The sequence below is a fragment of the Solanum stenotomum genome, chromosome 4 (assembly GCF_019186545.1).
Source record: "Solanum stenotomum isolate F172 chromosome 4, ASM1918654v1, whole genome shotgun sequence".
In the NCBI taxonomy this organism is placed as follows: domain Eukaryota; kingdom Viridiplantae; phylum Streptophyta; class Magnoliopsida; order Solanales; family Solanaceae; genus Solanum; species Solanum stenotomum.
This window is the reverse complement of record NC_064285.1, coordinates 42111336-42133405: the sequence shown is the minus strand read 5'-3', so window position 1 is coordinate 42133405 and position 22070 is coordinate 42111336. Positions and strand designations below refer to the sequence as shown.

At 38.5% G+C, this 22070-nt stretch overlaps 1 pseudogene; it reads right to left on the bottom strand.

The window, feature by feature from the left end:
- The window catches only part of LOC125861506 (uncharacterized), a 79633-nt pseudogene extending 59888 nt beyond the window's left edge, over nt 1-19745 (bottom strand).
- Between the last annotated feature and the right edge of the window lie 2325 nt (nt 19746-22070).

Sequence of the window (22070 nt, the reverse complement as noted above, 5' to 3'; positions counted from 1 at the left end):
CATGTGTGGAAGGGTGCCATAAGCCTACCGATCCAAGGATTCAACAATCAACAATATAATCATTTATACAAGAAAATGATGCATAAGCCCTACCAATTCAAGGTATACTTTATATTGAAGAATCCTTCATATTATATCATCAACATTCATGAGTGTCATCAACACATCTCTGGATTTCCATACATCTCATAACTCAAACTTTAAAGCATCGATTCATCAATTCTCCATAGTTGGACATTTTGTCAAACACCTTGAAGGCATGTAATGGAATCAAAGAGCATGGAAAATAGGGTAGTAATTATGCAACCAAACCAGTGAACAACCTACAACAACACCTTTACATTCATAACATGATCACATTATCTTCATTGAATTCTCATTCGTATAATGTCATGATAACACTCCAATTTCTCATACTATGCCTTTAAGGCCATAAGCCTCACATACCAATACACCAACAATACACCATAAAATAAGCATGGGTAATGACATACTTCAACAATCTAAAGACCTTTAAACAAGTTTGATTCATATACATTCATTATCTAGCAACCCACTTCATAAAGGCATAAACTAGGAATAGAGAGAAATCATGGGTTCATGGAGTATTTTCATCTTAAATCGTCAATACAACAACAATATAACCATAAAGTGCCATTAGAAACCTTTTAAAACCATTTGGTGGAAGAACCCATGAGATTGAGTGAAAACCTAGATTTTTCATACTTTGAAATAACTTTGGATTTGGCTCCTTGAATGGAAAATTAGACAAGGATCAAGACCACCATACCTTTGCTATGATCTCCCACGAAAATTGATGAAGACACCACCTTCAAACCAAGCCCTAGCTCCAAGTTCTTGACTTTCTTAAATGGAGGATTGTAGAGAGGGAAATGTTTTTAGGGATGGGAATGAACTAATGGTATATAGGAAATAATATAAGTCTTTTGAAAAAAATGGTCCAACACTTAGAAAAAATTTCAGGCGGGTGAACAGTAATGAACAGTAAAATTAGCTACTGGAATTTGCATTTTCTGCCGGACAGACTTTACGAAAATGGGCATAACTTCTTCGTCCGAACTCCGAATGAGGTGAAACGAAGTGCGTTAGGTAGCTAACTCAAAGGGCTTTCCATGGATATATTATGGGCCACCCAATTATTTGTGTGCTAGGAGATATGACCCTCCAAAGTAGACCCTCGAAAAAGGCTTCACTTGGAAATTTCGGATTTTGATACGGTTGCTCTAAAATTTGGGTTAGACCCATTTCCCACTCAATTTGACCCCCTAAACAAGAATATGAAGTCGGATTTTCGAAAAACGAAACGGATCTTTTAATATACAGCTAAACAAGTTTCCGGTAACTTCCGAAGCACATTTTTAAGAACTTTTGGGTCAAATTCAAATATAATCATTTCATTAAGTTCTCGACTCCAAACTCACATGTGAGGCTCTAGTTTCACTCTATCATTTTCCGAGTCGTTACATTATCCCCCACTTAGGAACATTCGTCCTCGAATGACACTTTAAACACATAAGGGGTAACAACTCAAGTATACAGCCCATCAACATGCATACAACATCAATACAAGTACATAAATATCGGAGGAAACATCAACTCCACATCAATGAGGCTCAAACAACTTCATGCAATTCAAGAAATTAGGAATACATCTACCAATTCCTTATGCATCAAGCTTTACCATTTCTCATTTCATTGGATGAACTTCCTTCTCCAATTTACATCACACTCATCCCAAAATTATTAGGCACATTATGCAATTTTCTCACAAAAGTACAATTATGCAACATTCTCAAGAACACATTTAAGCATGCCTAATAAATCAACTCATGCAACATTTAAGCATGTTCAACATTTATCCTCATGAAGCATATAGACAACTCAACTAAATGCACATCAACACGAGGAACACGTTTATGAAAACTCATTTTATCATTTAACAAGAATTCAAATAGGACATGCATAACATAAGGAGACCATGGAAACTCATTTTCACCCAAGACTCCAAAACATAAAACAAGCTACTAGGAACTCTTGGCCTCAAGCTTGAATAAGAATAGAAGGAATGAGATAAGGATATCAACACTCTCAACAACCTTGCTATTCAACCTACCATCCCCCACTTAGAAGAAAACCCAATTAAGGCAAACATGAAAAACAACACCATAGAAACCTCATCAAGACATTCATGACCATAAGGAACTAAAACTTACCGGCGCCTTCATTCGGATTAGCTTCCTTGTCCTTGCTAGCTTGGAGAGCATAGAAACGACCATAATTTGGAGGAATAGGAACCGTTCCATCTTTAGAAGCTTGCTTTGCCTCCCTTCCTCTAGCCGTAAAAGTAGGACAATCTTTCACCTTGTGATCATTCTTCCCACAACCATAGCATCCATTAGTACCGGCTAGGCACTTCCCATAGTGCCTCTTGCCACAAGTGGTGCAAGTAGGTTTAGAAAATTGAGATCCACCACCTTTATCTTGGTTAACCTTAGGAGCACTTGAAAAATCTTGATCTTGAGCCCTCTTCTTGAACCTAGGTTGACTTTGCTCATCGGATCTACCCCTCTTCACATTCCTATTCATCCTCTTAAGTTTGGACTCCTCAATGGATTGAGCATACACTATGAGCCTAGAAATGTTCATGTCATTATGGAGCATTGCCGTATGGCACTCTTCCTTGACTAGGTCGGATACGCCGGTCACAAACCTACTCATCTCATCCCTAGGGTTTGACACCAAAGATGGGGCATACTTAGACAATTGGGTAAACCTCAAGGAATACTCTTGCACACTCATATTACCTTGCCGAAGATTGATAAACTCCTCAACCTTACACTCCCTCATCTCACGGGGAAAGTACCTACCAAGGAAAGCTTCCTTAAACTCCTCCCATTCTATAGGATCCGCTCCCACCGGCCTATTAGCCTTCCATTGAGTGAACCAAATTTGGGCAACATCTTTCAATTGATAGGAGGCAAGCTCCGCCTTTTCTCTTGAAGTCACCCCCATAGCACTCACTACCTTATACACTTCATCCAAAAATTCTTGGGGATCCTCTCCCACCTTAGAACCTAGAAACACCGGAGGATTCATCCTCACAAAGTCTCTCAACTTAGAAGCCATAGTACCCTCATTAGCATTCACCCTAGGCCCCATATCTCTAGTCGCTTGAGCCGCCATGGCTCGGGCCAAGATTAAGAAAGCCGACCTAATCTCTTCATTGGTCATATCCGGGGGAACCACCGGAACCTCATTCTCTTGCTCACCTATAGGAACTTGATTGCATTGCACACCTTGACCATTTTGCACAACTTGGGGAGGAACTTCCTCATTCACATCCTCTTCTCCTACTCTCCTTGCGGGTCTCCCTCTTGTATTCATATCCTATAAACACAAGAGAAGGATAAGGATAAGAACACTTATAGAACCACACTCTAAGGCACGACTTTAAGAATATGAAAGAAGTGTAACTTCTAGCATCCTATAGCCTCTCGCTCATAGATGTGTCGCGACTCACACCGATGAACAAGACTCTACTAGATGTGGCATGTGAGACATCGATCCTAAAAAAAAACATTTCCAAAATCTTATGCTCTGATACCAGGTTTGTCACGACCCGGGAGCACCCCCAAGTCGTAACAAGGCGTACTCGACCCCGAAGGGGTCTTATACAAGCCACATAGTCATTCATTGCATTCAATAATGAAAATAGTGCGGAATAATAAAAAAAAACTTATTTACATCCACACATTTAAACTTCTTAAAACAACTTTAAAAACACACAGCGGAAGTCTAAGTCTCACATGGCCATCTTAGACACAGTCGCAAAACATAAGTAGGGACACGGCCCTTTACAATCAAAAGAAGTCTATTACATGAACAAAAGAACTTAAAAGTCTTGTCCTCGAATCCATGAGGACATACCAAGTCTTGGAGGAAAGCAATCCAACACTTCAAACTAGCTAGGAGGGATCACTTGCCGGAACCTACACTTATAGTAAAAATATGAAGAATATGGGTTAGTACACAAAATGTACTAAGTATGATGACCATGCAAAACATGCTTAAAAAGGGACATTTTAGTTAGAAACCATGCATTATGCCACCTTTTTGAAATATCATGAACAATAGCATAAAAGACATACAAGACAAGCATAACATCAAGTAAGTCATAATATCACCTTTAAACAATATCAACATGAAAACCTTTACCTTGGACCTTCACCTCAAGAAACCCTTATGCTATACCTCGTGCAATGTATGGATGACGTCCCATACCACCATCCATACTAAGGCACCACATTTAGGTCACTTAAAGTAACTTATCATTCCTTTCTTTCACCTTTGCACAATATTCATACATAAGAGGTATATCATTAATTAAGACATGACAAGGGAAAATAACTCGTAATATAACCCAAGTATAACATGCATAACATATTAAGCATTTAAGAGCCAACATTCTTTAATAACCTCATTTAGGGTACATTCATGTCACAGTCATTAGGATTTAGAGAAACTCACTATGACCCTCTCCAAGCCTACTCGTGCAATGTATAGGTAGCATCCCATACTACTACCTACACTTTGTAGAACCTGTCAAGAAACCATAATGAAATCTCACATGATGGGAAGTAAGCGTTTAACCGACATAGACCATGAGAGCTTGTCATGGAATCCGGTGTCATGAGTCCCCACACCGAAAAGAGGTGGTCTACTTGCCTAAGGAAGACCGGTATATATAGCTTAATGGATCCACTAGCTTCCTATGCGGGCACATAGTTTATGGGATAAGGTAGACGATCATTGAAACTCATGCCTAACTGTCGGGGGAGTTTCCATCTAACCAAATCCGCTCGGTGCTTAGCCTACATTCCCATAGAATAGTTCATTACTTTGACATCATCACACATGAAAGGGTGCCATAAGCCTACCGATTCAAGGTACATTATTTAACACATGAAAGGGTGCCATAAGCCTACCGATTCAAGGTACATTTAGGAAAGCTCATTAACTCCTCTTGAAAGGGTGCCATGGGCCTACCGATTCAAGTCTCATCATTAACCTTTATGGAAAGGTGCCATAGGCCTACCGAATCCAAGGTTCATTACTTATCATTAATGGAAGGGTGCCATTAGCCTACCGATCCAAGGTTCATTATAAGCATGTGTGGAAGGGTGCCATAAGCCTACCGATCCAAGGATTCAACAATCAACAATATAATCATTTATACAAGAAAATGATGCATAAGCCCTACCAATTCAAGGTATACTTTATATTGAAGAATCCTTCATATTATATCATCAACATTCATGAGTGTCATCAACACATCTCTGGATTTCCATACATCTCATAACTCAAACTTTAAAGCATCGATTCATCAATTCTCCATAGTTGGACATTTTGTCAAACACCTTGAAGGCATGTAATGGAATCAAAGAGCATGGAAAATAGGGTAGTAATTATGCAACCAAACCAGTGAACAACCTACAACAACACCTTTACATTCATAACATGATCACATTATCTTCATTGAATTCTCATTCGTATAATGTCATGATAACACTCCAATTTCTCATACTATGCCTTTAAGGCCATAAGCCTCACATACCAATACACCAACAATACACCATAAAATAAGCATGGGTAATGACATACTTCAACAATCTAAAGACCTTTAAACAAGTTTGATTCATATACATTCATTATCTAGCAACCCACTTCATAAAGGCATAAACTAGGAATAGAGAGAAATCATGGGTTCATGGAGTATTTTCATCTTAAATCGTCAATACAACAACAATATAACCATAAAGTGCCATTAGAAACCTTTTAAAACCATTTGGTGGAAGAACCCATGAGATTGAGTGAAAACCTAGATTTTTCATACTTTGAAATAACTTTGGATTTGGCTCCTTGAATGGAAAATTAGACAAGGATCAAGACCACCATACCTTTGCTATGATCTCCCACGAAAATTGATGAAGACACCACCTTCAAACCAAGCCCTAGCTCCAAGTTCTTGACTTTCTTAAATGGAGGATTGTAGAGAGGGAAATGTTTTTAGGGATGGGAATGAACTAATGGTATATAGGAAATAATATAAGTCTTTTGAAAAAAATGGTCCAACACTTAGAAAAAATTTCAGGCGGGTGAACAGTAATGAACAGTAAAATTAGCTACTGGAATTTGCATTTTCTGCCGGACAGACTTTACGAAAATGGTCATAACTTCTTCGTCCGAACTCCGAATGAGGTGAAACGAAGTGCGTTAGGTAGCTAACTCAAAGGGCTTTCCATGGATATATTATGCGCCATCCAATTATTTGTGTGCTAGGAGATATGACCCTCCAAAGTAGACCCTCGAAAAAGGCTTCACTTGGAAATTTCGGATTTTGATACGGTTGCTCTAAAATTTGGGTTAGACCCATTTCCCACTCAATTTGACCCCCTAAACAAGAATATGAAGTCGGATTTTCGAAAAACGAAACGGATCTTTTAATATTCAGCTAAACAAGTTTCCGGTAACTTCCGAAGCACATTTTTAAGAACTTTTGGGTCAAATTCAAATATAATCATTTCATTAAGTTCTCGACTCCAAACTCACATGTGAGGCTCTAGTTTCACTCTATCATTTTCCGAGTCGTTACAAAAACTTCAATTCTTAAAAGCTAAGGAAAAATTGTCTTATTACTCTCAGTTCAAAACTCAAAAACTATTTTAATGAATGTTCAAAATAAATTTGATACTAAACATAATGTTTGAAAATGTATTTATAGTCGCCAAAAATATACTGCAAAGGATCATTGGGCGCAGTAAGTCGGGATCACCTTTGGGCGCAACAAAGAGACCCTTTGGTCAGTTCCATCACGTTTTTGCTTTGGCCTTCAGCATCCTCAAGTTCTATAATTTGGGTGATCTAACACTGCATCGCAGAACCACTCGGCGACACACTAACTGCTCCTTCTCTCACCAACTTGATTTTATCCTTCAAGGCTTGGTACACTGAAATTTAGGCAGTCAAATGGCCACTCGGTGACTCGCCAAAAGGACTTGGCGATCACCAGGCCCTCATTTCTTCTCTCTTTTAGCTCAATTTGTTCCTTTTTGAAAATTAATGTCCATACTTTGTTCCTCAATCCAAATACCTGGAAAGCAAGGGTTTTACATCAGTTATTGGCACAAAACAAGCATTTGAGGACACAAAATCTATCCAAATAAAACCCTAAATGAGTCCAAATCATGGACTGATCAATACTGTAGGATAGAATCATTTTATAACGACATAAGGTTTCTACTAATAAAGCCAAATCAATATCGGGAGGTGATGTTCATATCTTTCTTCTCAATTCTTGCTCCGCTAACCATCCATGGAAGAGTAATGTTTGAACTGAGGGGTGCCAACCCTCCCTTGAGTGCATCTTGGCCCTGCTTCATCCGGATCTTATAGTATTAGTTCTTTCACCCTTGGTACCCAATATTTGATTTATTTTACCTGTGTGGCATGGTACTATCTTACTATGAATTTCAACCTCTTACATGGGCATGCAAACTGTGCATTTTCTCTTCTTAGGTAGGGCCTTTTCATAAGCCTGGTAGAATTCCCTCACCCATGCATGGACATAAGGAGGCCGGGCTCTCATGGAACTCTCGAACCCACAAAATCTTATGGTCACCCAGATGTCGGGGTCGTTGCTCATCACCCCATCTATGGAGAGTCACATGTCCTCATGAATAATATGTTATCCAGCTACTTTGAGCCTTTTGAGGGCTCTCGGAGGTATAATGGGGAGAACTTTGGAGGCACTCACATTGGAGATTGGGTTTGGCACAAATTTAGATTTAATGTCCGCCGTTTTCTTGGCTACCACCTTCTTTGGTTGTTCACCCACACATATATAAGAGCGCAAAGTGGTTTATTGTTGTGGAGCCTTAGACGGATCACTGATGATGATCCCCTTATTCCTCTTTGATGGGGTGGAGGAGGATGGTCTCTCTCGGAGTTAAAGGACAAAACTCTCTTTCTTTTTTATCTACCCATTTCTTGTAAGGCACACATTGTAAAACACAGATCGGGTTAAGGTTAGTTGAAACAAACTCAGAAAATAAAATAAAATCAAAACAAGTTCTAAGGCATGCCTACTGGAAGGAAATTCGCCGAATAGGATAAGTGAGCTCACGTGAGCTCGCGGAAGTTGATAGACCACAATTTAATTTTACTCAGGCATGAAGGGCGGAGTCATATCCAACTCGACAATCCACCGAGTTAGTTTGAGCGAATTAAGACAAGTTTGTTGAAAGTGACAGTGGCCAACTATAAAGGAAGTCAAAATGGCAATGTTTATTCCTTTGTGGCGATTACCAAGTTGGTTTCGACGAGCTAAGACAAGCTCTCTGAATGAGATATCTCAGGTCACAAGTTCAAACTCAGAAGGTGATTTGGGACTTATTCAATGATTCACCTAATCACCTTGGCAAGCTAAGACAAGCTCACCGAATAGGTAATTTCATTCGATATCTATTTTTCATAAATTTCAACACTAACATGCAACATTACCCATTACCCAATCAGTTTACAATATACCCACATGCTATTCTATCTATGAGTACTCATACTTCCCCTAAATTTCACAAAGTATTTCATAAATTAACATTTGCCTTTAAGAAAGTCATCACTCTAGCTATCATTGGGTAAATACAAGTCTTTAGGGCAACACTGGGCGAATCAAATTTCACCCATCTCATTACCAATCAAGACCCAATAGTTACAACAACTCAATTTCAACATTTAATCTTCACCTTCAAGTTTCAAAGTTTTAGGCACTGTTTCATCTATCCTAAGCCATGTGTATAGTTCAATAATAAGCATTTAGAACCACCTAAGCAAATTAAACATCACAAATACAATATAACATAAGACCCACAACATATACATCAAGTTTCAACAAAAAATATTAATGGAAGTCTTGAAAACCAACCTCAGAGAAACTCACAAAGAAAAAAATCAAGGGAGAATGGTCCTGGGATCGAGAATCACATACCACAATATTCTACACACAAGTAAATCCACGCAATCAAGGACACACAAACAAAGAAATACATGTATGAGAAGTTTAACCAGTGAAAGATCTCAAAAATATGAAAGGTTCTTTTCAAACATGAAAAGCCTCTATGCATTTTTATTTGAAGGACACTTGACACAATGTGACCAATGTTTCCAAATGCATATAGTGAATCATTGAAGATGCTTAAGCTCGCTGATGAGGCATGAACTTTGTAGACCCGATGTAGTTTGCCTAGTGTCATTGGTGAATCGCTAATTAGGTCCCTGTTCGCCAAAGTTGAAAGTACCATTTTTTAAAATTCTTGGCTCAAATGGAAAATGTGAAGATGTCCACCTAATCTTTTCGGGGCATTGCCAACGGGTATGTGCATCGTCTAGTGCATCTTTTTTAACTTTTTGACTTCTTTTCAACCTCCACTCACAACACACATTATTGAAAGCAATCAAATAAAGTTAGGTTGCCTCCCAAGAAGCGCCTTATTTAACACCATGGCATGACATAATCCTTACTCATTAACAATCATTTTTGGGATTTGGGATGGTTCACTAGGCAACATTCCATTTTGCCTTGGATTGAGATGGGTAGAGAGATGACACAAACAAGTATAGAGCTATTTGATTGATAAAGAATGAGAAGTAACCATTTGGGTTAAGGTGGTGAATTCATTTTTCAAATCATTCAACACCTTATCGGACCCTTCAACCTTGTTGAAGATCTTTAGAACGATTCATCAATATGGTTTCACTCTGGTCTAGCTGGTTCTTTTGGTTTGGGATGATCTGAGGTGGGACATACATATATTCAACTTACCTTCTCTCTAATTGCTACCTCGATTCTACAATCTCTCCGACCATTATCTCGATCCTTACTCCAACCTTTGTTCCCACTGTTTTATTTAAAGATAGGCGTAAAAGGAAAATGACTGAGTTTTTGAAAAATCGATTAAACTTATGATTTAAGAGAAATCGAATTTCCAAAAGGACAGAGTCGCCACTTAATTTTTAGTAAAAATCAAGAAAAAAAACTTAAGATTTTCAAAAGATTTAAACAGATAAAATCAATTGAAAAAGGGTTCGAAGTTCAATGTACATCCCGAGAAGGTGTTAGGCCCTCGGAATGCCCGCTAACCTGCGGTTGACCTGCAATTTGACTTAAAATGATTTGACTAATTATGAGAAATTTAACATAGTAATATTTAAATAAATTATAATATTTAATTAATTTTGAAAAAATAATTAGATAAACGACACATTTTTAAGAGAAAAGATTTCAATAATAACACATTTGGCTTGTGATACAAGTGATTAGAATTTTAATAAAACCATGATTAATTAAAATTTATTTATTTATTTATTTTAAAAAGTAATAATTTGAACCAATTTAATAAATTAAAGCATGAGACCATTTTAAATCAATTGGTAAAAAGAGAACACACACAATTTTTATTTTTTGGTTCATTTGAGAAAAGTGTTAACTTAAAACCATTTAAATAAGCAAGATGATTAAAGAAAGAGGCATTCAAAACATATCTTTTTTTAAGAACAAAAGATTTAATTAAAATGAAATATCGCCAATATATTTGATTAGTAAGATAAAATGAATACAAAAACAAATAAAAGAATGTATTAAAAGTAAGCCAATGTAAAGAAATTAACTTATCGTTTGGGGAATTTAATTAGGTTAGTTAACAATTTAAAGTTAGAGTCAACACACGATAAAAAATAAATAATCATAATTAAATAATTAAAGAGTAGGGAGAAATTGAATTTGGGCCCTTCTTGGGCCAAATTCGTTGTTGATTTTAGGCTTAGGCTCAATTTTCGTTTTTGTATACATTGGTTGTATACCCGTGTATATCGTATGAATCCAGCCCATTTTTTTTGTATATAAGGCTGTATACCAAATGTATAGAACCTAATTCAACTTCCAGAACACCTGTTTCGATTTTTGGACCTGTATATCGCTGTTTTTTCCGTGTATACTTGTGTATACAGTGTATTTCAGCTTGTTTTCAAGTTTCCGGAATTTGGAAACTCAATTTCCAGCCACCTGTACTGTTTTCCACCTGTTCATCACTTTCTCTCACTCGAAAATGAGGTTGACTCGATCGGGAAAAAGTAATTAGGCCTCTAAGGCCCAATAAATGAAATGCAAGGAAGATGAGTTTCCAAGGACTCGGAGAGGCCGGTTCATACATAGAAAGGAATAAAAACAAGGTAGAAATTAGTAATGGAGCACACATTAATTCTATGCAATATAACCAAGACATATAAAATAGAACTAAGACGATTTGAACAAGGTATAAGCCTATTCAATGTAAATCTAGACTACTAAACTAAAGCCAATTGACTAAACTCTCCACGTGCATGAATGGACTATGGAAAACCATTCTTTAAAAGAATTTGGACATTTAGAGACATGAAAATGCCCTTCCTTTTCTTTTGTTTTTAAATAAAAATAAAAATAAAAATAATCAAAAATCTATTAGCAAACAAGATAGTTAATCCAAACCAGAGGTAGTACCTTCACAAAGTAATGTAAATATTGCTAATCCTCATTAAGAGCAAAGTTTCATGCCAAACTTATTTATAAGCAGCGAAAACAAAAAGGCAGATTCAAATAGTCACCAGGCAACACACTTCTGTGGACCATAACCCCGACGAGATAAAATGAAACTCAATCGAAGCCTATTACGTTATGCTAATCTAGATTAAAATTTTATACCATCTAGCAATAATCAACGAAAAATATTCATAATTTTTGGAGAACAAACTCGATCGATCTAGACTCGGACAATACCCAATAACAGAAGATAAAGCAAAATATTCGAAGGACAGGGCTGAATCACGCCCCCAAGACCATTATAAGGATTCCTAGAACACCCTCAAGACATAGTTGGAAGATAAAATAAGATGAACATCAGCCTGAAGATTAATAGATGGGTAACAAGAATTTTAAAGCAATCATGACAACCGATGAATTCGTGAAGAACACTGACAACTGTATAAACTTAAACAAGCATTATCAAGGGACTATTGAACCAATTTTTATCATTGATTCCCAGCCAACCAAGAGTCATAAACATCCCCCAATACTAACATGTAAACAACTTCACATAGTTGAGAATCAAGCACCAACGCGTCAAGAGCAAAATGTATTTGAAAAGAAGTGAATATTACTTTTCGGGGTGCTGCGAAACTGGGACAGGACGAGCTGAACAGAGACACACTTCTGCTGCCGAGAGACGATTCCAAAGACTCCGAAGAACAGAACAAAAGCGAGCGAAAATGACCCTCTAGTCTATGTGTTTTCGATTCTCTTTCCTTCCAACCTTTTCTCCAAAGAATCTCTTTTTCTAACTCTATGTCTTAGAAAAAATTTTCCAACAGAAATCCCTCTCTTTTTCAAACGATTGTCTCTACCAAATTTTTGAACCCAAAATCTCTCTTTCAAAAAAAATTAATAAAAATCGAATTCTCCCCCGATTAACAGTGATTAAGTGGGAATATATAAGGGATTTTAGGGTTCCCCCATGGGGGAAAATAGATGAAAAAAATGGATTCAAAGGCCCACTTTGAAATTCAAAATTCAAAATTCTTTCACCATTAGAGGCAAACATACTTTTTTCTATGATTTTCAACCCATTCCGAAAGAGGAAAGGGGGACAGACATGTGCCTCTTTCTTGCTGTTGCAACATTAAATGGGGATAGGGACGTTGGCTTTCCGCTTGGTTGCTGCTGTCGCGTGAGGAAAGAAGAAGAAACGATGGGGTCTTGGGTCTGTTTGGTTTAGGCGTTGCTGTTGTATTGTTAGGAATGAATGTGTATATTTTTTAGATCAAGGAAATGGGCCGGGTTGGGGATTAATTGGTTGGGTCGGCTGGGAATTAAAAGGGTGGGATTTGGCTGGAAATTAAAATGGGATGTGGGGAAAAACGGATGAAGGGGCTGGGTTGTTGTATTGGGATTGTGGGCTGCTGTAATGTGAGGAAAAATGGCCCAAATTTTGGCCTTTTAAAGAATTGAAAGGCAAATGGCTACTTTCATAAATAAAATGCTATATTCTAAATTAAGATATGGCCCCCTCGAGTTCAATTGGGGCCAATTGGGATTTAGAATTTAAACGGATGAGCTCGATTGACAAATTTGGTTAAAATTTAAATAGAACGAATTCATATAATTAATTTACGAGCTTCTTAGTCTTAACGAAATAAAATAAATAACTTAATTATAAACTAATTAACTCAAAATATAAACCATTATATAACTAAACTAATTAACCAAATATTTAAGTAAAACTAAAATCTTTTTGAGACAATTTTCGAATATTCATAAAAATACTAATTATATGCAAAATTCTATAGAAGATATATTATTATTTAAAATTATAAAAAGTGACAAAATATTTAAAATAATTTGCAAACTATATATTTTATTTTATTTCAAAATTTCTAAAATTAATTATTTTAAATCGTTTGAAAATTAAGAAGTTCGGAAATTAATTATATCGGGGAAGGTCAAAATTGGGTGTCAACAACTGTCCCTCATTTTACTCGGATTGATGTAAGAAATTCGAGGAAAATGAAATTGACTAATCCAATTTTGACCGATTTGACCGACCACATCTTCATCTTTTGGAAAAGGGATTTGGTACGGACTTTAGGAGTTATGGCCGAACCCTGGAAGTGGGTTTCCTACATATCTCAGGCTATATGAGAATTCAGGCCACTTGTAGTTCGATATGCTTGATTTGACGCACGATTTTGAAAGAATTCAAAAGTCGTTCCGATATCGAATTATGAAGAGGCCGAAACGCTCGGGAATAAGATTTAAGAGGGAATGATTAGAGTACAGCCGCATTTTCTACACTGATCCCGCCTACATATCCCTCAACTTAAGGAATCATCTGCTTGTAGTTCGACTCTATCGGTTGAAAAGGAAATCTATTATGCTAGATCACTTTTGGTTTTAGAAAAGCGACAAAGTAAGTCGAGTATGAAAAGGAGGCTTGCAACCTCTTAACCATGAATGTGGTGCACTTCACACCCATAATTAAGAACTTACACAGACATAATTTCCAAAGCTCTTAGTGCATTGTCACTCAGATTGGAAAGCCGCTTCCGGTTGAGACCAAAAATTTTCGGAAGTGAAACTGAAACCGACAAACCTAAGAAACCCACATGCCTTCTGATAGGGGTGTGGTTTGATTGTGGTGGAAGTCGCTCCTCTGCTTGCGTCCTAAGAGTTTGACACTCTTCTTTGGACTATGTCCCAGTTCGCTGCTAAGAAAAAGTTCCAAGTTGTGCTACATCCTTTTTGATGTCGTCCGCACCTGTGGTTTGTTTTGAGAATTCATCCTCCTGGGATGCTCTCGGAAAAGACTGAGATAAAACTCATTAGCATAAAAGTGCAATTCAAATGGGGAGATAGTGTTTGTTATCGTGTTGACACTTAATTGCTCTCTTTGAATATTTGACGTCAACTCCATCGAGTTTGACATGAAGCAAATAAAGTTTGTGTCTCATATTTGCAATATAATCTTCAATGTACTCTTCCTTTAATGTCAGAGCAATTAAATAAGTTGATGTAATATGTTGATAATTCTTTTTATATTGTTTGTACAAAGAAAAATGATGTAGTCGATGTTGATCTTCTTGTGATGGGTAAATCTTTCTCTTGCGATGTCTAACTCCTTCTTATGCTATGCATGAATCCTTATCTTGCGATGTAGGAATTCCTTTCCCGGAATGCATGAATCTTTTTCCCGCGATGCATGAATCTTCTCTTGCGATGCATGAATCTCTTTTCTTTCGATGCATGAATCTTTTTTTCTCGCGATGCATGAATCTTTTTCTCGCGATGCATGAATCTTTTCCCCGCGATGCATGACTTTCTCTTGCGATGCGTGGTTTCTTCTTCTTGCTATGCATAAATCTCTTTCTCTTGATAAGCATGGATCTCTTTCCCGCGATGCCTGAATCTTCTCTTGCGATTCATGAATCTCTTTTCTCGCGATGCATGAATCTTTTTTTTCTCGCGATGCATGAATCTTTTTCTCGCGATGCATGAATCTTTTCCCCATGATGCATGACTTTCTCTTGCAATGCGTGGTTTCTTCTTCTTGCTATGCATAAATCTCTTTCTCTTGCTATGCATGGATCTCTTTCCCGCGATGCATGAATCTTCTCTTGCAATGCATTAATCTTTCCCACGATGCATGAATTTTTTTCTCCGCGATGCATGACTTTTTAGTTTTGATGATGCCTCCCTGATACCAAATGAAGATAATGCTTCACCGAGCAACATATGTGATCTTCTGGGTATCTTTTGGATAGCAGTATCGTCTGAATCGACAATACAATAAAAATGACCCTCGAAGTAGTGGTATCATCTCAATTGACAATACGATATAAATGACTCTCCGGGTAGTAGTATCGTCTCATTTGACAATATAAATAAAAATGACCCTCGGAGTAGTGGTATCATCTCATTCGACAATGTAAATAAAAATGACCCTCGGAGTAGTGGTATCATCTCATTTGACAATACGATATAAATGACTCTCCGAGTAGTGGTATCGTCTCATTCGACAATACGATATAAACATCCTTCAGGGTAGGAATATTATCATATCTGATAATATAACGCAGATAAATGTCTTCCAAGTATCTCTAGTTGTTCGGAAATAATAATATTGCTCTCTTCGCGGTTTTCATTTCTCCCATCTCTGAACGTAGTTGCACATTCATTATGGACTTCGCCTTGTTGGGAATTGAATGAAATAATGTTATTCATATTCCAAAATCCTTGATATAATTAGCATAAAATGTTTTCTGCATCCATAGAAAAAATGACAATTTTGGGGAGCTCTTCGCCCTTCTGACTTCTCCCTATTTATTGAATGGAGGAATATGTTGATCTTGAGGCGAGTTTATAGACCTGCATCCACAAAAAAGTTGTTAGTTTAAAAAATGAACTGATCTGTGTCAATCTCTTCGATTGTCTTCTCTTTGTTTTGCAATCTCCGATTGATTTCTCTGATCTCCCGCTTCTTGATAGATAAGACAAAACATTTTTATGCAAAAATAATTAAAACATGGAGAAAAAGTTTTAAGGAAAATAGATTTTCAAAAGTAGTATTTGGAAAAGGTCACTGCCAAGTGTCATGTCAAGTCAAGCTTAATGAACGTCTTTGAAGTTGATGCCTTGAGGTCCATCTGATTACTTAGCTTGTTGGGAAATATTCAAAGTTGTTCTAAAATGCCGATAAACCCTGTTGAAATTTTGAGGCCATCTCAAAATTTTTGTCCCAGTTATCTGTCTTGGCTTATCTTTAACCGTTGGTGAGCAATCGCGAAATTTTTGAGATCTTCTCAAAAATTCTGTCCCAGTTGCAAATCTCAAAGTAACTTTAGTCTTGACTTTGTAGGAAAAGACCTTCTTCTCGAGAATTTTTGAGTCCCTCTCAAAAATTCTGTCCCAGTTTCTATTGTAAAGGAAGAATAGAAATCTTGCGGGAGATATGACCGAACCCTTGTGGCGCCTACGTATCCCGTTGAGGCAGGAATCAGGTTAAATGTAGTTCCCCCTTGGAGATTAACAAAAATAAGAAAAATTACAAAGAAACCCGACCGAGGCCGACATAGGCCGCCTACGTATCTCATTCTAGAGAATTTAGGTCAGACGTAGTTCATTACAAGAGGATAAAATTCTAAACAAAGCGATTATAAGCAAATAGAACGATTACAAGGAAATGACAGAAAATACAAATTGAAACTTCACACATAGTATCTTTTGATGGCATCTGAGTTGATCGGTTTCGACCATTCAGTGCCATCCATCTCCGACAGGACCAAGGCACCTCCAGATAATACTTTGCACACCATGTAGGGTCCTTGCCAATTTGGTGCAAATTTTCCTTTGTATTCATCCTGATGAGGGAAGATGCGTTTGAGAACCAACTGACCAACCTCAAACATTCTGGCTCTTACTTTCTTGTGGAAAGCGCGAATCATTCTCTGTCGATACAGTTGTCCATGACAAACAGCAACCATTCTCTTCTCATCAATCAATGTTAACTGATCAATCCGCTTGCGAACCCATTCATCATCTCTCAATTCAGCTTCTTGGATGATTCATAATGAAGGTATCTCAACTTCGGCAGGTATAACTGCTTCTGTTCCATATACTAGCAAATATGGAGTAGCTCCAACTGATGTTCTGACAGTCGTTCGGTAACCCAACAAAGCATATGGCAACATCTCGTGCCAACCTCTGCGATTATCAATCATTTTTCTCAAAATCTTCTTTACGTTCTTGTTGGCAGCTTCTACGGCTCCATTCATTTGGGGACGATAGGCAGTTGAGTTCCGGTGAGTAATCTTGAATTGTTCACATAGCTCTCTCATCAAGTGACTATTGAGATTCGCTCCATTATCAGTAATGATGGATTCTGGCACTCCAAACCTACATATCAAATTGTTGCGAACAAAATCAGCTACAACTTCTTGGTTACCGACTTGTACGAAGCTGCTTCCACCCACTTAGTGCAGTAGTCAATGGCAACCAAAATAAATCTGTGTCCGTTAGAGGCGGTTGGCTCTATTGGACCAATGACATCCATGCCCCAAGCTACAAACGGCCAAGGTGAACTCATAGCATTGAGTTCGTGAGGCGGTACTCGAATCAAATCACCATGCACTTGACATTAATGACATTTCTGCACAAACTTGCAACAATCATGTTCCATAGTCATCCAAAAATAGCCGGCTCGAAGGACCTTTCTCGACAAAGTGAGTCCATTCATATGAGTACCACAAACTCAAGCATGTATTTGTTCTAGAAGCTTTGCAGCTTCGCTAGCATCAATACATCTGAGAAGACCTAAATCTGGAGTCCTCCTATAAAGGATTTCCCCGCTTGCAAAGAAACTAAGGGCCATACGGCGTATCGACTTCTTCTAATTAAACGTTGCATTCTCAGGATAAGTCCCGTCTTCTAAATACTTCTTGATGTCAAAATAGCACGGCAAACCATCTGGTTCCGCTTCGATGTGTGAACAATGAGCATGCTGTTCTTTTACCTCTATATCCACTGGATCAATATAACTTGTATCCGGATGCTTAATCATTGATGCAATGGTGGCAAGAGCATCGGCCAACTCATTCTGTGTCCTCGGAGTGTGTCTAAACTCAATCTTGCAAAATCTCTTGCACAACTTCTGTATATACCGCACATACGGTGTGATCTTCGGGTTTTTCACGGCCCATTCTCTTTGTACCTGATGAATCAGCAAATCTGAATCTCCAATAACCAGCAACTCGTGAACATTCATATCAATTGCCATCTTCAGGCCGAGGATGCAAGCTTCATACTCAGCTATGTTGTTCGTGCATTCAAATCGAAGTTTAGCTGCCATAGGATAGTGCTGACCAGATTCTGACACTAAGACCGCTCCGATACCTTTCCCTTGATGATTTGCCGCTCCATCAAAGAATACTCTCCAACCAAGGTATACATCAGAAATATCTTCACCCACAAATGAAACTTCATCGTCAGGAAAATAGGTCTTGAGCGGTTCATACTCCTTATCAACTGGATTCTCTGCAAGATGATTAGCCAAGGCTTGTGCTTTTATCGTCTTCTGAGTCACATACACAATGTCAAACTCACTCAAAGCGTTTGCCATTTAGCCACCTTCCCAGTCGGCATTGCTTACTGGAATATATACTTCAACGGGTCTATCCTGGAATAAGGTATGTGGTATAAGAAGACAAATAATGTCTCAATTTCTGAGCTATCCAGGTCAACGCACAACATGTTCTCTCTAACAGAGTGTAACGAGCCTTATATGGAGTGAACTTTTTGCTCAAGCAATAAATGGCTCACTCTTTCTTCCCAGTTTTGTCATGTTGACCAAGCACGCATCCCAATGCATTATCTGAGACAGACAAATATAGCAATAACGGACTCCTTTCTCGTGGAGGGACCAACACTGGCGGACTGGACAAATAGTTCTTGATGGCATCAAAAGCAGTTTGACATTCTCCGGTCCACTTGGTCGAGGCATCTTTTTTCAATAACTTAAAGATGGGTTCACACACCACGGTTGATTGAGCTATAAACCGACTGATGTAATTCAACCTTCCTAAAAAACTCATCACCTCTTTCTTGGTCTTCGGAGGGGGTAATTCCTGGATCGCCTTGATCTTGGAAGGGTCAAGCTCAATGCCCCTCCTGCTAACTATAAATCCCAACAACTTGCCAGCTGGCACTCTAAAAGCACATTTGGCAGGATTTAACTTCAAATTGTATCGACGTAGACGGTCAAAGAATTTCCTCAAGTGAGTCAAGTGATCCAAATTTTCGCGGGACTTGATTATGACATCATCTACATACACCTCGATCTATTTATGAATCATATCATGAAAGATGGTTGTCATGGCCCTCATATAAGTAGCACCGGCATTCTTGAGACCAAAAGGCATCACCTGATAATGATATACACCCAAGGCGTAATGAAAGCTGTTTTTTCTACATCTTCTTCATCCATCAAGATCTAGTGATAACCCGCATAACAATCCACAAATGATTGCATCTCATGCTTAGCACAATTAACAATGAGAATGTGAATGTTTGGCAATGGAAAATTATCTTTCGGGCTAGCTTTGTTGAGATCTCTGTAGTCAACACAAATTCTGATTTTTCCGTCTTTCTTGGCAACCGGAACAACATTAGCTAACCAAGTCGGATACTGCGTCACTTCCACTACTTGGGACTCGATCTGCTTTGTAATGTCCTCTTTGATCTTCAAACTCAACTCAGGCTTGAACTTTCGAGTCTTTTGTTTTACTGGACTAAAATCTAGATTGATTGGCAACTTATGGGACACCATATTCGTGCTCAGCCCTGGCATATCTTTATAAGACCAGGCAAATACATCAATGTACTCCCCGAGCAAGCGAATCAGGTCTCTTCTTTGAGCTTCCGTCAGATGGACACTGATTCTTACTTCTTTAACACATTCCTCATCTCCGAGATTCACATTTTTGGTTTCTTCCAAATTTGGCTTGTGTTGATTCTCGAATTGTCAAAACTCTTCAGCAACATGTTCGGGAACCTCATTTTCTTCTCTGTATTCCTCGCACTCATCATCACCTGCCTCATTTTGTTCACTTGGTTCGTGACATGACATGACATTGGCAGGTTTTAAATTATATTTACTGAAATCATAAACAAACAGAGTTAGGAAAGTAAAATATAAACAGACAAGTAAACAAATTTCGATAAAAGAGGCTTTCATTTAAATTGAAAAGCAAGAACGAACTTTGGCCATGGCCAAGGGCCATTTTGCCTTTTTGAACATCACAAGGGGAATTTAAAAACTTCAAACAAATAAAACTGCATAAAGGGTGGGTCTCGGGCCTCTTTCGGACTACCACCAATTTTTTTTAAAAAAACAAACAAAGACACATGTCTTTTCTACCAAGCTGCACGGGAAATCAGGAGCGGTGTGGAGGTCCAATTCTGCAATTGCTCCTCAGGTTCTGCATCACGGATGCCTGATGTCCCAGCTTCTTCTTCGATGACCGCATCAATCTCCTAAAAAAGGCCCAAGATTCCTTCCCCGAGACCATCATCATTGACAAATCGTCGCACCAGGAATGACTGGTACAGATGAGGAATTGGCCTGGTCAATGCTTGATCAATATTCTTGTTCTTCATCTCTGCTTCGTCATCGGTAGGGACATATCTCAAACCAAACTTTTCTCCTTTAGCCGAAATTCGGATAGGCTCGACGATTCCTTGAAAGTGCTTCCCCAGTCCGAAACCTGGTTCGAAACCATTCTGGAGTATGACAGTAGCAATCATCTTGTACACGGCAGGCATAGGAGGCTGTGGAGCCAAGTCATCACCGGTGGCATTTACCAGCTCCACCGTGTAGAAATCACAACCTCGAGAGACATTATCTGTGATCAATGCATACCCATTAGAATGACTCCCTTCACCATAAATGACCAATTCCTTGTCCTTCCAAACAAACTTCATTAGTTGGTGAAAGGTAGAGGACACAGCCCCAGCCATATGAATAAACGGTCTTCCCAGAAACAAGTTGTAACTGGTGTTGATATCCAACACCTGAAACTCCACATTAAAATCCGCAGGACCCACCTGAATATCCAAGTTTATTGCACCCAATGTGTCTCTTTGCACTCCGTCAAAGGCCCTCACATTGACTTGGTTCTGGTGAAGCTTTCCCAAGTCAAATTTCAGTTGCCTCAAAGTTGAAAGTGGGCAAATATTAAGACCGGATCCATCATAGACCAAGACGCGATTAATTATCTTATATCGACACATACAGGTGACGTGCAGAGCTTTGTTGTGCATCCTCCCTTCAAAGGGCAACTCTTCGTCACAAAAACTAATTCAGTGTCCTCGGATGACCTGGTTTATCATGGCTGCTAAATTATCACTGTTAGTACCTATAGGCACATAAGTATCATCCAAAGCCCTCATCAGAGCCTACCTATGCAACTGCGAACTCATCAATAAGGCCCACACAGAGATCTGAGCCGGCGTCTTCTCCAAATGCTTCACAATTGAATAATCTTTTGGCTGCATTTTTCTCCAAAACTCCTCGGCCTCGGCTTCACTGATCGGCCTCTTTATTTGGTCCTTCTTCTGCCCTCCTTGGGCCAATTCTTCCGGTGTGTAGCACCTGCCAAATCTGGTCATGCCTTGAGTAACAGCCGTTTTAATCACAAATTTTGGTCGGGTAAGAGTTTCTCGTGGCACCAAGACAACAGCCTTCTCTGTTTTCAGAGTCACAAACTCTTTCTTTCCTCTGATGCTCAACGAAGCTACAGCCTTTTCCAGTTCATCAGGAGCAATCAGAACTATTGCCTTTGTCACGCACCAGTCATCATCTGTCTCTATCATATTGATAGTGGCGCCTCCATGATTCGGCAAAGAATTACTATTG